Below are 15,874 nucleotides of genomic sequence, written 5' to 3'. Positions count from 1 at the left end.
ATTTTCTCTATTCCAGTTTATCTGCTTTCTAGATCTTACAGAACACCACAGCGAGATTCCTCATTTAAAACTATTATATTCCATATGTTATTCTTTTACTAAGATTCTACTACTCAGAGAAAGATTTGCAAACTTAAATGTCTTCAGGTGAGGTAAAAGTGGAAAACACTTGCTGCTGTTAAAGCCCACAAACCAAGGTTTGTAATCCTAATTTATAATATATCTAAATAAAATGTTCATGTTCCTTAGTTTTGTATTCAGACTACTCTTAGATCTGGGTTTAACTGGAATTTTCAGTTCTAACTTATTTTTAAGTGCTGTTTTAAGCAGAGTTTAAGATGAAAATGACCTTTCTGTTTACTAACCCCTGAACAATTGATTACTTTCACATTAACTTTCAGATATCTGAGTCTCTGGGCACATTTCCTTGACTTAGAATCCTCTTCTTCCAGATCTACCTTTTAGATCCTTCAAAGGCAAAAACATTGCCTGCATCTAAAATCACTGCCCCAGAAGGGTTGATCTCTATCCCACAGTTGCTGTACTGCTAATTAACTTTAAAATATTATGGTGAAATGTTATGTTTGATATATTTATAATTTATAAGAAAATTACTATTTGTGTCTCTTATCATCCAGATATTCTTATTTAGTAAATGCATAATAAAGATTTGTCAATTGCTTTTTAAATTAAATTTATTTTGGGTAACATTGGTTAAAAAAATTATATAGATTTCAAGTATACGACTCAATAATATGTCATGTATATTGTATTGCGTTCACTACCCAACGTCAAATCTGCTATCACCATAAATTTGACCTCCTTTATTTACTCTTATCTACCTCCCCACCTTTCCCTCTGGTAACCACTAAATTGTTATCTGTGTCTGAGTTTTTGTTTGTCTTGTTCTTTTGCTTTAACACTCAGCAGCAGCTATTATCACCAGGTGAAAAGGTACAGAAAGTTCCTTGGAGCATTACTCGCTAGACCAAGGTCACTCTTAAGATTGAGAATTTATCATTTTTATTTGGGTGCTCTCTCCTTTAATGAAGCCATCAAAGCAATCTTCAGTTTCCTCATTATCAACACCAATATGTATTCATTTAATGAACTAACTATACATAGGAAGCTATAAAAGTTATAAAATAGGAAGAAAGTACAGCAAAGGGGCCTGCCAGCCCAACTCATAAGAAATTTTGTATATTTTTTGCTGGTTCTAGGAAAACAGATGTTTAAAATATATTTTAGGTAGAGTATTATGAATGATGGTCTGGAATGTATAAGAAATATTAGAGCAGCAAACCTATTTCCAAAGAAAGTGCTGCAAAAATCCGGGAAATAATCCAGTAAACATTGAGTTTGGTAGTCAGTTTCATCAGTGATTAAATGAGATCTGAAAGGATTGGTGTGGTGATGTGGATGAAATGCAGCAATAGAAGGAAGTAATTTCAAGTCAGTTCTGTGATGTTACTGTTGGATCCTAGAATTATTGAACTATAAAACTTGCCATGAGGAAGTGCCTAATATGTTTCTTGTTTTCATTTAATATACTCTTCTTGTACTTTATTTAGAACAAACACAATCTTATAATTTAGAGCAGAAGTAGAATAGTCTTACAAATAGAGATACTAAGGTCTTGGAATTTATCTGTGGCTTTGCATGTAGCACTGAGCCAATCATTACGAATCTCTTCATTTACACTGGGAAGAAAACACGTTAAAAACTTCACTAAAGAAGATTCTTAAAATTCTGTGAGATTTTGAAATGGAATTTTTATGTCACTCCTATAAAGAGTGACAGTGAGACAGTGAATGTTTATAAAGGTCTTATTAAGTCTAGCATCCTGCTTGTATAGTCCACATAAGAGCAGTATCTGTCATACCATTTAAATTATGTATAACTAATGTTATTGTTTTCGTTATGGGTGCTGTTTTATTGATTTTTGTACCCAAAGGCAGTGTCTCTATTTTCTTGTATTGATGTAGAGTAAATTATAATTAATTTTTACTCTTTCCACTACCAGCATTTTTGAAAAAAAAAGACCCATGTACTGAAGAAGAACAAACAGGAGAGAGTGTATGAGGGGAGAGAATGAGCAATCACATCCTGCAGGTTCTTGTAAGTAATTTTAAAGCCTTTGGTTTTATTTTAAGTGAGATTGAAACCACGGGAAGACTTTGAACAGAGTGGCATCTGCTTTACATTTCTAACAGATTGCTTTGACTAGTATGTTGAAAGAGTTGTTGAAATTGTGAAGTGGCAAGGGTAGAAACAGGAAGACCAGTTAGAAGATAATCACAATACAAAAGGGTGAGGATGGTGGCTACAGTAATGGACTTGGTGGGTATGGTTCGATCCTGGGTATATTTGAACCAATTCTAAGAGATTTCCTGTGTTGTCTCATCCCAGATGACACATAACTCTTCCACTGGAAGACTAGTGCTCACCCATGTTGCATATTGCCCACAACCAAGGAGGATGAGGATTGAGAAATGATAACTGGTGATGTTGATGTTATAGGTGACCTAGATAGCAGTTTTGGTACAGCTGGACATAAGACACAGTAGAATGTGTTTAAGAGAAAATGGAAAGAAGGCAGTTGGAGACAGTGTAGACCATGCTTTCAAGGAATTTTACTCTAGGAAAGCAAAGTAATGTGCTTCTTGTCAGTAGATAAAGGGAAGGTTTTTTTGTTTGTTTGTTTGTTTTTTAGTATGGGCAAAATAACTGCATTTAAATGCTGATAAATTAGCAGAGAAAATGTGTTTAGGAGAGAGAGGAGAGAATTGTTAGATGTCCTTGAGTAAGAAAGAGCGATGGAATCTAGTGTTCATGTGGATGTCTTGTTTTTAGATGGATGGAAGTAGGAATCTTTAGTAATAGGCAAAAAGTCAGAGTATGTAGGTATAGGTGCAAGTAGAAATCTGAAAGTTTTTTCTAATTGTTTCAATTGTATCGTCAAACTGGGATTCAAGGCCAATAGCTAAAAATGAGTTTGAGATGATTGGATCATTAATGAATGGTCCAGCAGGTGATATTATAGATCTCAAAAGGTTAGTTCAAGCTAAATCAGGTCTCCAACCAATACTTGGAGCATAGGAGGACGTGAGTAGAGAAAATCGAGTCTAATTTTTCAAAGTGGATACTAGTAAGAACAAGGCAAGGCATCAAGGCCTCCATCAAGTAAACTGGGGATCAAGATAGGTACTGATTGCAATGTGATCTGGAAAACACCCCTCGAAAATGAAAGCAAATCATGAGGGAGCACTAAATAGGAGAAACTCAGCTTTGTCTGTATAGGAAGCAAAGAATCCATTCTAGAGATAGTTAAACTCAATAGAAACATAAGTTCATGTCCTACTGATAATATTCTAGTCAGATGCTGAGAGACTGAACTGACATGTGAAAACTCTTCATTGCCTGGAGCTTGAGATTATTGGGATAAATAGAAAATTGTAGAATTCTGCTTGTTTTTTGACTACATAATGCTAAATGGTAGAATCCTATCAATCATGTTAATGTTTTGTCCATACAAGCATGTAAATTTAAGCAAATAGCTAAGTATTGGGCTCGTTCCAACATGGTTCTGATATCTCAAAGTAAGACAATAATTACTAAGCGAAGCATAGTAAACTGTTGTGATAATGTGTTCCTTTTAAACAATTCAAATGTTTATATACACTGTGACATGTTATTCTGTGAGGCATATGCCACTGAATTAGCTAAGAAAGCTGGGTGATGAAGAAGCAAAATAGCTAAGATCACAAAGGGTTGAGTGACAGATTCAGAACTCAATTCTGCTTTGGATTCAGTGAATACTTAAGTTGCTGTTTGCCAGATACTCTGTTGGGCAGTTTGTTTTGACCTCTTTATTTCCAACACTATGCTCTTTCTAAAAAAAGATCATCTTGAGAAAGCTTTCATCACCAAGAAGCTATTTTTATGTTAAATAGTGTGAATAATGTTCACACCTTACATTCATCAAAATATTACTCTTCTTTTTATTAATAAGCGATCTCAACTTAATTTTGCAAATATTTTCACAAAAAGGAGGAGCTGTTAACTATTTTTCCTACAGAATTCTAATGCCCGCATTCCAATCTTTTGTTTAGAATATCATCTTCTGAAAGTGTCTTTTATAAAATGACTATTTTTAATTTGGCAATGATAAAAAGTGTTGGTGGCATTGGTAGTAAGGTGATTGATACCAGTGAATTCATGTCCTGTGATTTTTCCAGTTTTTGACTTCAGACCTGTGTACATAGTAGAAAAATAAGAGGTGGTAAGAAAACTGCCATTTTTGCACCTGCGTTTATCTTGTAGGCAGGTGTTTATAGCTACTTTAAATGAGCGTTTGGATAATACTGTGCATTTTGTCATAACTATGCCAGAGCGGGTAATCAGACTCAGAGATCTGTGCTTAAAGAAATCTGTCAATAAGTTGACAAAGTTGGTCTCTATAAAGAGCTAATGGGCTTGACTGTTTTTAAGTGCTTTCTTGGGAGAGCGTTATGAAGACAAAACATGTAACAATGCCAGTGGTGGTGCAAGCTAAAGCTTCAATTATTTACTGTACTAGTATTTTAAGATCAATATTCCTTTAATTTATACAATTTGAAACCAAGATAGGACTTTATGTCTCAGTATTTCACTCTACCATCTGGGGAAGGTTGTTTTTGTTAAGAATATATATAACTATTTAAAAATTCTATTATGATGCATGAAACTTGGCATGGGTGATAATAAAATGTATATATTAAAGGTCTTTCTTTAGGAAACATAGGGCCAGAAATTGGTATAGTTGTTATGTTCTAAGTGTATTGATCAAGTTCTCTGATTTTCCTTTGCCTAATCTTGTTGCTTTCTCTGAAACCTTAATGGCTTCTTAATAGAGCAATGCAAGTACCAATGGGAATACTTACTTTAATAAAGAGCTAACACATTAGACAAAATGCCTAAGGAATTTTCAGAAACCTATATTTAAAAGCAGATTTTCAGGTCAAAAATCTAGAACTAGAATTGAGTTACTGCTCAGTTCCATCGCTAACGAAGTTAATTTTTATTTAAAAAAATCAAATAATTTCCTTGGGGCTGTCCCACTGCTACCTCATTCCTTTAAATTTTTAATATTGTTTTACATTAACTTTATTAATTTTTTAATGAATAATACTTTCATGTTTCAAAATCAAAATTATATGAAGGTGTACATTGAGAAGTTTTGTTCCTACCCCTGTTTCCTTCAATCTCCCCAAAAGGATAGTTATGAAGAAAACCTTTTTTATTAATATTCATTGAGTATTTCTAAGCTATCCACTGGTGCTGACTTCCTTTTCAAAGGAGGATTTATTCCAAGTGAAACTAAGATGTGAGTGTCCTTACTAGCTGTTTTACAGAATAATTGCTGTAAATATAATGCAGACAAAAACTATGGAAAATATCAATGTTTCTTCCCCACCCCCCACTTTGTCTGTGTAGACACATAGATATCTACAATGGTAGAGAAGTCCGCCTCTCTGGATTTCTAAGTATGGCAAAATCACCGTATGTGAAATGATTCAATAGTTCAAAGAGAATTGACAAACCAGCCAAAATAGCCCCTGTGGAATTGACTTCCTCAAGAAAAATGACAAAATTTAAGAAAATCTAATATGTTTACTTAAGATTCAGGGCAATATTGCATTTATATAAACAGGAGAATTATAAGCTAGGAAAGCTTTATTTCAGGTAACTCATCATTGATGACAATTTGAAAAAATAATTGAGTCACTGAATATCAGATTAGACAGCACAGAAAACTGGATCAGTGAATTAGATACTATCAGAACACAGAAGAAAAAAGAATAGGGTATAAATGACATGGAAGATAGATCCAGAAAACCAAGTGTAAGTATAGTACATTAAAATGCTTCCCAAATGTGCATGAGTGTAATAGCCTCGTGGACACATTCAAAATGCTATGCTCTGTGTGTCCTCCCCAGGGATGCTACTTCCATATTTTGAGGATTGGACTTAAGTTTACCTATTTTTTAAAATCAAGAACATGAGGTAATTTTAATGGTATGGAAGATTTGAAAAACACTACCACAAATGAAGGGGGGGAAACCCAATGAGCCAAAATAAATTTTAAAATAAAAATATATAATATTTCTGGGATTTTTCAAAAGACTTGTTCTTCCTAATAAAGAGTCCATAAAATATCAAGCAAAATAAATGAAAAGAGACATTCTAGTAAATTGATTATCAAAACTAAAAGAAGTTCTTCAAATTCAAATATTCAGTCAAAAGCTTATGGACAAAAAAAAAAAAATCAGTTGACATACTTTCCTTCTACAAAATTAAATGTTACAAGATGAGAAAGAATGTCAACAGTTATGGCAGAGAACACCATATTCCCTGAAAAGCCAATGTATATTTGAGCAAGAAAGATATTTGCAGACTAACAGCTCAAAAAGTATTTTCTCTGCCTATCTTTCCTGAAAGAAAAAGAAGAATGTTAATTAAAATTTAGAAATGGGGACTATATAGTCTAATATTGTTAACATAGCTTAATTTAAATCTCGAGCATAATTTATTGAATTAGAAGATACATCCAAAAAAAAAAATAACGATTATCCAGGGTTTTTTTTAAAAGAAGCAAAAGTATTCTAATCTTTCACTTTACATACAGATATCAATAAACGTAGTTTATTTTTTACCTTGATAGAGAAATACATGTTAAAATGTAATTAAAATTCAAAAGGGAACCACCAGTTAGCTGAAGACAGGGCACCTGGAATAAGGACTACATTCCCTGTGCTTCAGTGGAGGTAGGTGTGGCGACATTATTAGGTACTGAGGGGAGAAAATTCCAAAAAGAAAAGATTGAGGCGGGGCAGGAGAGAGGACTCCAAAATCTCGTACAAACTCTTTTCAAATCCTTAGCTGACTGCAGAAGTTTTGAACAAGGCTCCAAGTCACCCCTAGGGGAATTCAGCAGCTGGAAGACGAACAAAACTCTGCATGGAGGTTTTAACAGTTACCTGGATGCTAGGGTGATCAAGTTTGGGGTTTGATTCCCACCAATTTAATAGTATTTGGAAAACACCTCAAGTTTTCCATGGAGCCAGGAGGGTCATAGCCTAGGAAAAACAACCGTGTCTCAGGAGTAAGGGCAACAATGAAATATACCTGCTTTGATAAAATCTGTAACTATGCCTCCCCACTGTCAAGGTGATCTACACTAATTTAACCTTTTGCTGGAACAAAACTCAATACTCTTCCGAGGAAGAAGCAGAGTTTTGTTCTGGAAGCCAAAGGGGCAAGTAAATAAAGAGGAAGAAATAGCTTACAAACAAACTCGAACATTGTATTAGTACAGCAGGTCCTCAAATAGCATCATTTTGCTCAATGTTATTTCATTATAACTTTCATTTAAAAAAAAAAAAAAAGCAAACCAATTCCCCACTAGGACGCTGGCACTGTGGAGTTTGCACCTTCTCCCCATGTATGGTGTAGGGTTCCTCCAGGACTCCAGTTTCCTCCCACATCCCAAAGACAAGCACAGGAGGTGAATTGCATGTATGAGTGACAATGATGGAAGGGCAGCATGTCCTGTGTTGGGTCGCACCTTGCCCCCTGAGCTGCCAGGATAGCTTGGGTCACCTGAACTTAAAAAAGCGGTTAAAAAAATAATCTTGTTTTATTTATCTTAGATGTATGTGTAACACATTTATTTCAGTGTTTAATATTAGAAGTGTTTGGGTTTTTATTTAGAAACATGGTGATGTTTTTTGTTACCAGAAATATGGCATAGACACCAAACTCTTATTTATATCTATTAGCCTAGACCTAAAAAAACGATGTCTAAAATAAAACTTAATTGCATGGTAATAACAGGTAGTAAGATTTAAATGTAAAAACAATTTTTTTCTGTAAAAATAAAATATAAAGTAAAACCAAACAATTTTACACAAATATGTAACCAATATTTTTATTACTTTGAGATGGAGAAGGTTATTCTCAACATGGCACCAAATATGAAAACCATTTTTAAAAAGTAAAAAATTTCCTGAAATAAAAATTTTATAAAATTATTACCTCCCAAATTAAAATACAGATAGCAGAAACATTTGTAGTATATAGGTGTTGCTAATTTTACTGTAAAGATATCAATGAATAAAGTCAAAGTTCTAATAGCAAAATGGGCAAAAGACAGAAAAAAACCTCTAAATAGATACAGAAGGCTAAGAAACATGGGAAATACTCAATTTCAGCAGCAATGAGAGAGATGACAAAACAAAGAACTGCCATTATTTTCCTATCAGATTAGCAAGTTTATAAAGTTTATAAAATAGGTTGATACTAATGATGGGAACTGGACAAACATACAGTGCAGTTGAAATGACTTCTCTAGAAGGTGTTTTGTGAAGCTGTGTATGAAATTCATTAAATATGGCATTCTCTTTGACATAACATTTTAATTCTAGATATTTATCCCCAGGGAAAAGTGCAGAAATAGATATTGAGTGATATTGAATATATATATTGAATATATATATATATATAATTCAAAAAGACAGAAATAGTCTAAGCACCTAAAATAAAGGTCAGTTGACTAGTTATTCATGTATATGAATAAAGCCATTAACAATTATAATATAGATATTTCCTGCTATGATATCTATAATACGTTGTGAAGAAAAACAGTTTTCAAAACAAGGTATAAAAGCATATGTTTGTTAAAATTTAATGTTACACACATTCATACACATGTTTGTACAGTAACAAGCCTCAGATAATATCCATCAAAATGCTAAATATAGTTATCCATTGACAGGAGAATTACAAGTGAGATTTTTTGTGTGTATATCTACATTCCCTGATCAAAATATTGCAAGTTAGAGACAGTTCCTGTAGATTTTTTATTTCCTTCTTCCGTTGTCTATATTTTCTATCCTGAACTTGTTGAATAAATAAACTTTAGAAAAATGAAGGGTTACTGCCATGTAATGATTAGCAATATAGTTGACCTACATTTTGGGTTAAATAGGTTTCTGTGGGTTGGCACATCCATCATGAACAAGACTAACATAACAGTAGGAGAAATGTATTAGGGGTTCCGAATAACATCCTTTGGAATAAAAGGTATTATAGGATAGAAACTTCTTGTTCTATTCTAGTCACTCTGTCCCTTTGGCAATCAATTACTCTTTGGGACCATTATGAGTCTCTGAATAAACAAGAGACAATCTGTGTTCATGCTTTGAGTGGCAACTTTAATTTAGACAATCTGTAAATTTGAGAAAAAGATTCCATCAACTCCCTCTGAGCTCTTTTTTCTCTCAAGTCAGCTAAAGCTCTTCCAGTTTTTCCACAGCCGTGGTTAGGCTCAAACATGTGTACATTGAGCTCTCTTGGCACAATTCAACACCAGCATCCAGTGGAATTCAGTCAATTGTAAGCCCTCGAGAGCTCCTTTTAGAATCGCATCTTTGGTTTCCTGGGTGATGTAGACATCTGCACTCATGTGAGAACAATATACAACTTTGTTACCAGAAGTGTAAGATACTTGAGTTCTGTACAGGAAGGAAGAAGATCAGAACCTGCACAGCATTTAGATTAAGCTTCTGGGGAGGAAATATAGAGAATTAAACTGAGAATATATTACTTTATACTGAAATATTAAAATTGAATGTCTATGGGGACAGTATGATCAAAGCCCAGTGAAGGAGTAAACCTCTTTTTTTACACAGTTTGGAAATAAACCTCTAATAGAAAGCCACAAGTCCCTTTTAGCTATTAGGTTAAATTTTTTAAAAATTATTATGGTAGATATTATTTGCTTTCACAGTACTGCAGGAACATTAAATGGCAATCTGAAACCATGCATAGTGATCTTAGTAACAAACAGGAAAAGTATATTCTGTGACCATTAGAAATTGTCATCAAAACATTAACAATTCTCTTGGTTTTAAGTATATTGGGAAATGCTTTTACATACTAAAGCTAATATTTAATAACACATTGCTATTTAAAATATTAAAAACATTAATAATTGTTTCATTTATTTGTAAAAAACTTACCAAGGGTAGTTTGAGCAGTGATTGCCTTATTGTGGTTACATAACTTATATGAACTGAGCACTATTCTATATTTTGGCCAATTGTCATACTCCTTTCTAAATTTGGACCAGCTTGCATTTTATCCTTTTCCTTTTCAATGTTGTGAAGTATCTCCAAGATTCCTTTAGGAAGAGATTTTTGCCAGCATCGCTTCCTCTGAGACATCATCATTCATTTCCTCGCAACTGCTTTCTTCATATATGTCGATAGCTTCGCCTTTACTGTTTTCTGGCTGCCTATCTAGAGCCTCCCCAGTGGTGGCAGTGTCTACATTCCCACAGTTGGCTAGGACACCATTTGTGTGCCATTCAAATATCTTGCCCAGGGCTATCACTTTTGGTCTTTTTTCTTTTTTGGTCTCTTTACCTTTATCTCTGTTAGCCAATCCCTCTTCAACTATCCATTTTTGTAATAAGTCACGTGGATTTAGAAGAGACAAGAAGGCAACATAAGCCCATGCTTTCCAATGTATGAACTGAATGGAGACACGCACTGCTACCAATCACTGACACACTTTGAAAGAAGTGATGTGATTGATCACTGATCATGAAACACATTTGTCATTTAGAGATGTGTGATTTGTGAATTGAATTGCAAGCAGCAAGTTCCGTACTTTATGTAAATTTTCAGTGATTATAACATGGTAACTGAAATTTGGACTGTGTAGTTGGGGACTACTGTTATTCAACCAAACTGTGGTAACTAGAATTCTTGCAATTTGAGAATGGCCAGTACTGGATCAGAATTAAGTCCTCCAAACTTAAGAGGAGACAAAGTTCTGTGGTGGAAACCAGAGCTGCTTCTGAACTTTTTAATTTATAGCTGTGGCTTGAACAACAAATCATTATGATAGCAGCACAATATAGTTGTATTAACAGAGCTGAAATATATGTGGAGTCTAGCTGATGTGGTCCAAAACTGACATTTAGATTGAATCTATTGGCAGGTTGTAGGGATAGAAGAGTTGTTTATCTCTGGGTAATGAGAGGGGAAAAAAGAAAATTTGGAAAAAATGGCAGTGTTTCTGCACATTAAAAAAAAAAAAAAAGACACTGATTCCAGCAAGGAGAGAGTTTTCCAGAGGGGACCCTCATTATTTAGATAAGCTAATTACATTAAAATTTTCTTCCATAGCTTATCTTTCCTTTGTGATACACTGAATTCTTTATTAAGGTCTATCATGAAGAATAGAACATATTTTTTAAAAATTAAATGGATAACATAGTATCTGAATGACTAAAGAAAAATTTAAAAAAGAAAAGTTTCTAATAAGGCAAAGATTATATAGTGAATATGAACACTTTTTAAAAATGAGTTGCACTCATTAAATCAATTACTGAAAACATTTAAAAAATTTTAGAGTATGAAAGAATTTGTCAAAATGGCTTTTAGGAAAATAACAAGAATACTAAAGAATATTAAAATAGTCAAGAGATGAGATCCTTCATGTTTTAACATATTTTGCAAATCAATTTTGGAAATTTTAAAGGCAAGAATTCCATGCAGCACAGAATCGCTATTTGTAGTTTTATGAAAGATAGGTGACCATGTGAACTTAATATTAGGAGAGATGATTGTAGAGAATCCTGTATGTATAGGAGTAATCAGTAAACCAGTTCTGAGAACAGGTAAGAATAAATTCAAGTTCATTTTCAGCTTTTATTCTTTCCCAAAGGTGTTACATTAGTAAATAAACAGAATGTGGCTCTGCACCTGAGGTTTGCTAGAATAATTGATAGAGTATCTTATGAATTGAATTTATTTCCCACACCAGGGTTAGAAGACTTGAAGAGCAATTGGGAATACTGCAATCTGGCTGGCAAACCAAACCCTGATGATAAATGTTAGTAGGTCCAGTTGGAGGTAGGAAGGAGCTGGTGGGGTGCCTCAGCAGTCTCGATTAGATATGATCATAATTAGCATTTTTATTAGGGAATCTGAACAAGGAGCAAACATCAAATTAATGGAACAGCTGAAAAATGAACTGGGAGCATTAGTTTATAGCAATGGGGAATGTAATAAAATATAGGTAGGTAGAAACTGAAGAACTGCGGTAAGGAAAGAGAAAAGAAAAATTGAAATCTAGTTCTCCAAGATGATGAATTATTTCCACAAGGATTTTAATCTGAAACTCAATTATGCAGTACTCTGAATTTGTATAATAATGACTAAAGGTGCCTGCATAGACAGTAGACTTGGGCATTATAAGTTGTGATCAGAGTTTTGTTGTCCCCAATAAATTATTCTGCCTACCTACACCCATATCTCATCTGTACCAAGAAAATGTTGGAATGAAATGACTGCATTAGAGCCCCTATGGCCAGAATATTGTACATAATGCCACGTACACATGAACGGACTTTGACAGCAATGTCCATAAATATTTCCATTGGTTATGGAGTAATATCGGACTCCTTGTTTTCTAATCACAGCTGTACTACATGACCGTAGATTCATCCTAAGTGCAAATAGAGAATATGATGTCGTGAGCACTCTCTCAGGTTAGATCCTAAAAGGGTTTTTTGTTTGTTTTTATTTTTAGTGAAAGGAGGAGCAAGGGTGCTACATAGTCAAAACTGAAAAATTCTTAAATTGGTTTTTTCTTTCCTTCCGGTTTCTGGTTGGTTGGTTGGTTTTTCCTCTTACATTTGGATATCCAAAGTACATACAGGTGCTGGCCATTTTTGATCTCCAAACTCCCTTTTGCATTAAATTGTTTAATTATCTGATTAAGGGAGAACACATCAGTGGTAAATGGATTTCAGTGACTATTTTAACATCTTAGATCTGTCTTTGTATAAGAGGACTTATACAAAGGCTTTTTTTGGCGGCCAAGCGAGAACTAGCTGGTTATTTATACCAAATACAACATCCAAAAATTTTTCTAGAATTTAACATTTATACAATTGCATCTATGTTCACTTGGAAAGTTGAATGGACAGATAACTTTATTGAAGAGCATAGCTACTGTAGCCAATGAAAATCAAATTGGAATTCAAATTTACTTGAGAAGGCTTCTCTAGGTTACTGCTCCCTCTTCCCATCCCAGAAAAAAAAGAACAACATTATTAGCAAACTGAATAAGAATTACGTGAATATTTTTCTGGTCTTATGTGAAGAATAAATTTCTTCAAATTTACTTTTTAACCTTTGTACTCTTAGGTCATTCAAAATTGGAGTTACCAGAGCAATTATGTCTACTTTGCCCTAATAGCCAGGGCATTCAAATCCACTCAAATCTATTTTATTGTAATGTAAGACTTGCTCTGCTTTTTACCTCAGAATATAAGTCCCCTCAGCAACTTCACAAATTCTTTTTTTGTCTCATTATTGCCACTAAACAAAGGGTGCCCTCTTTTTTATAGAATAGAACAGCATTTTTTTAAGTGAAAGAGTTTGAAAACTAAACCTCTAACTCTCTAATATCTTTATACCTCTCCTGGAATGAAACAAAAATAAAAGCAAAAAAGTACAAAAAAAAATCTGAAAGAAACCAATCAAAACAGCCAACACTACCACCAGCAAAAACAGTAACAAAACATCAGAAATTATAACCTAAGGATACATTCAAATGAACGAAAAAAAATTAATAGAAACCACAAAAACAAATCTAAAATCATTTATCACCTTATAGTGTTTGTATAATCACAACTAGCAGTTATTCTGCTATCTAAGCAATATGGATACATGTAGAAACAGGATATCTCATTTCTTATAGCCTCATAAGAGGATAGTGTAATTGTTTCTGCTTTGCAGACAAGGAAAGGAAGGCACAGAGAAGTGCAGATCTTGCCTAGAGACACATAGTTTGAGAAGAGGTTTTGAAGAACCCACACTCAACCAGCAGTCCCCCACTCAGCCAGCTGCCTTTACTTTTCATTTTTGGTAACTCCATGCTCAAGAACTCAAACACAGCACACTCATTTTTTTAGATGAAGTTCAGTGATGCAAACAGCCCAGTGGCAATTCAGAGCAGGACTCTTCATTGCTGGGTGAAGCAAGTTCATTCCATTTTCAACCTTTTAGCTGAAATTTAATCTCTTTCAGCATTAGGTGAGTATTTACATTGTGTTGTCTAGGTTCTGAAAGTAGGCCAATGGATAGGAATCTGCTGTGTAAAGAAATAATCACGGATACAATATCTAGTCATATTAACAGCCTGCCCGTCCTCAATGGGAGGGGGTTATACAGAGTATGTACATGAACAAGCGGGACTCCTGAGAGGCATCTTAGAATTCTGCCTATCATAGAGCAGGGGAGGCTTCTGGGAAATTTTTGCTGCCTCACATAGGCAGAAAAACAAAAATAAAAGAGGAAAAACAAAAACCCTGATTGTTAGATCTGTGAACTGACAATGTTAAACTTTACTCAAACCCTGGAATCCCGGAAAAACAGTTATGGTTAAACAATTCTCTGTTTTATATTCTGCAAAATTATTTATTGCAAAGAATCCCCTTTCCTGTGGGACTTTGTTAAGATTCAGGGATACCTCCCTAGTTTACTCCAAGTTCCCACTCACTGCCTCAAATGATTTGCTCCATTAATCAATTGGAGCAAAATGCCCATTAACCTGACTTCATCAAGTCAGGTTAAGCTTCTCTCCTTTCCCCCAGGCCCCTGAACTTTGGCTACCGTCAGTCTGAGTCAGCAGACTTCCCCTCCTCAGCCCCTCCTGAGCATAGGCTGACCTCAGGGTATGAAATTCTCTGGTCTACTGTCCTATCACTGCCACTTCCACTCTTCACCATGGTCCCACTTCCCTACATATAGCTCCCTCTAGACTTGTTTACCCATCCTATAAAAGAAAAATCCCTTTCTGCTTAACTAAGAGGTTTGTAGATCTTAGAGTCAGAACATGCTCCCTATCCTAATAGTCCCCTTTCCTCCTCTTGCAATAATCCTTTCAAACAAAATCTCTCCTTCCCTAAATCCCATTTTTTTTTTTTTAATGCATCTGTGCCCTTCAGGGCAATATTCTGTTCTACTAATGTAATTTTTTAAACCATTGCTCCAAAAACAGGACAATTATTTCTATATCTCAGGCTGCTATGGCCTGAGACAATGACCCAAGTGAGTCATGCAGAAATCTCCACACAGCCATAGTTCCTTTCCTTGGAATAATTAATTAAAATTACCTCTCTCAGACTCCAATGAATTTAATCTAGTTAGCTTAAATTAGCACTGAGCCAAAATGAAGGTAAGAAAGAATTTTAAGGAAGAAAACTTCAAGGAAAGATCACATCAGTCTTAAATGTATAAGATTGCCATTGATATTGGCAGTGTGGCAAAACAATTTTTTTAGAAGCTAAATCAGGATAAAAGATACCTTAATTCTTTGATTTGGTTGTGCCCTGGGATCCATATGAAATAAAGCAAAACCCACCAAATCCGTTGTCTTCAGATGAGGTCTTACAGCTTTCGCTAGGAAATATTAGTCACTGTACATCTTCATTAGGGACTTCATAGAGTTCCGATGAGGACAATTTGAAATTATAACTGATTCTTAACATTTTTTCTCCATAAACCAAAGCATTTTTCTTTCCCCCATAGTAACTTGTCATTATTACTTCATTTAATGATCAACTTTACTATGAGACACAAATAGAAAATGCCATACTAAAATTATAAGAGGACTAATTTGTCCTTTGATATTAAATAGGTTCAGTTTTTCAAAACTCGAATTCATAAAACTCTTTGGGTTGATAAGATTTAGACCTTACCTTTCAAAGTCTAAACATTTTGTTTAAATTTTCAAAGTTCCATTTCTACCCAGG

At 34.3% G+C, this 15,874-nt stretch overlaps 1 long non-coding RNA gene across 1 annotated transcript in view; it reads left to right on the top strand.

The window, feature by feature from the left end:
- The window catches only part of LOC118611331, a 163,459-nt gene that overhangs the window by 88,622 nt on the left and 58,963 nt on the right, over positions 1 to 15,874 (top strand). The window contains exon 3 of the long non-coding RNA XR_004954211.1: positions 2,024 to 2,118. This is a non-coding gene — a long non-coding RNA (uncharacterized LOC118611331). The remainder of the gene's footprint in view (positions 1 to 2,023; positions 2,119 to 15,874) is intronic.

Source organism: Rousettus aegyptiacus, unplaced genomic scaffold (assembly GCF_014176215.1).
Source record: "Rousettus aegyptiacus isolate mRouAeg1 unplaced genomic scaffold, mRouAeg1.p scaffold_m13_p_1, whole genome shotgun sequence".
NCBI lineage: Eukaryota > Metazoa > Chordata > Mammalia > Chiroptera > Pteropodidae > Rousettus > Rousettus aegyptiacus.
The sequence above is the reverse complement of the archived record's forward strand: the minus strand, read 5'-3'. Positions and strand labels throughout refer to the sequence as shown.